Source organism: Triticum dicoccoides, chromosome 7B (assembly GCF_002162155.2).
Source record: "Triticum dicoccoides isolate Atlit2015 ecotype Zavitan chromosome 7B, WEW_v2.0, whole genome shotgun sequence".
In the NCBI taxonomy this organism is placed as follows: domain Eukaryota; kingdom Viridiplantae; phylum Streptophyta; class Magnoliopsida; order Poales; family Poaceae; genus Triticum; species Triticum dicoccoides.
In genome coordinates this window covers 20,259,802-20,261,413 of record NC_041393.1, presented here as the reverse complement: position 1 = coordinate 20,261,413, position 1,612 = coordinate 20,259,802, and positions in this window count along the sequence as shown.

Below are 1,612 nucleotides of genomic sequence, written 5' to 3'. Positions count from 1 at the left end.
TAAAACGACAACCATGCTTCTGGCTTCAGTTTTCTTTTCTTTTTTCTTTTTCTGGTTACCGGTATTATATATTTTTGCTTTTGTTTTTTCTTTTTCTGGTTTTTTCTCGGTGTCTGATTTTCCTGTTTTTTCATGAAAAAAAGTTCATCAAAATCTATTAACGTAAGATCTAGTTTTGTAGATCTCGATGCTAGAAATCCAACGGTGAAAAATGTTCGGTATTTGGACGCACGGTTCTTTTTGAATAAAATGAATCTATGGAAAAAAAAGAGCCCTAGGTTGCGATGAGTGGCGTACATGCATGATGTTACTTGTCAGCACCAGAGAGGGTGAGAGTGACCTTTGCAAGGGGTAACGTTTAGCTAGGGATTTTGTTGTTTGTTTACTGTGTCAGCATTATATCTCGCCTGCTGCGATATATAGCCTGGAGTCGCCTCTGGGGGCACGACCATGCAGCAGGTTTTTTGTTTTCCACTTTTTGCTTATTTTTTCTCGGGTTTTTTCTTTCTCTTTTCTTTGTTTCTTTGTTTCTTTCCCGTATATATGTTGTTTCTTTGTTCTTTAACAATTTTCTTTGTTTAATTTATGTCTTTCTTTGATTTTCTTTCACATTTTCCTTTATTTTCAGGACATAACTACTTTTTTCAAACACAATGGATATTTTTGTATACATAGAAATATTTTTATACATGTTTAACAATTTTCATATACATGATTAATTTTTTTGATTTTTTTCAAATATGTGTTGCTCATTTTTCAAATACAAGTTGGAACAATTTTCCAAGTGTCAAAAACATTTTTTTAACTATGCAAACTTTTCTACATTGTACATATGTTTTTTGAAAATGTCTTGAACCACATTTTAAACCCGTAAACATTTTTAAAATGTAACATACATTAATGTATGAAACACTACCGCCTGGCTCGTTGGAAACACTACCCTCGCCACTGTTGCGGGGGTACTGCGACAGTAGGTTGTCCGTGGCGACACCATGGTGGTGGAGGCGTCCGACATCGAGGATAGGGAGGATGTGAGGGGACGGGTGGTGCGATGAGAGGGAGAGGCATGGTGCCGCCGACTAGTTGGGTGATGCACATGTCTCCTTCGCTGCCGGGGATCTAGATGTGTCCGCCTCACCTTCGTTGGTCTCTAGACCGGTTGTTGTGGTGAAAAAGATTGAAATAACAGACTAGTTGCAAACCTAGTGGTGGTGGGCCCACGTGCATGGAAGGCGGCAGACGCTGGGCTGTCTGATCCGTCGGGCGATTTGACGTGTTCTCGATACAAGATTAGTCTAATCATTCGTTAGATTCACTCAAGTATTAGTTGAACAAGTAACCGTACATCTCTACTATTAAATATTAAAGGGGAATTTCCTATCGTCGTCGTCGTGATGGTCCGAACTCCTCCTTACACGATGCAACCTCCCCCATCCACAATCCACGCACCAGGGAAAATAGAAAACCATGCACGGGTAACATCAGCCGGCGCCCCCACCCCTTCTCTTCTTTCCTCACCATCTCCCCACCACTTACGAGCTCCTCCCCTCTTCCTCGCCCCAGATCAACCAACAGGGCCGGAACCTGCCGCCATTCCTGCATCTCGCCCTCG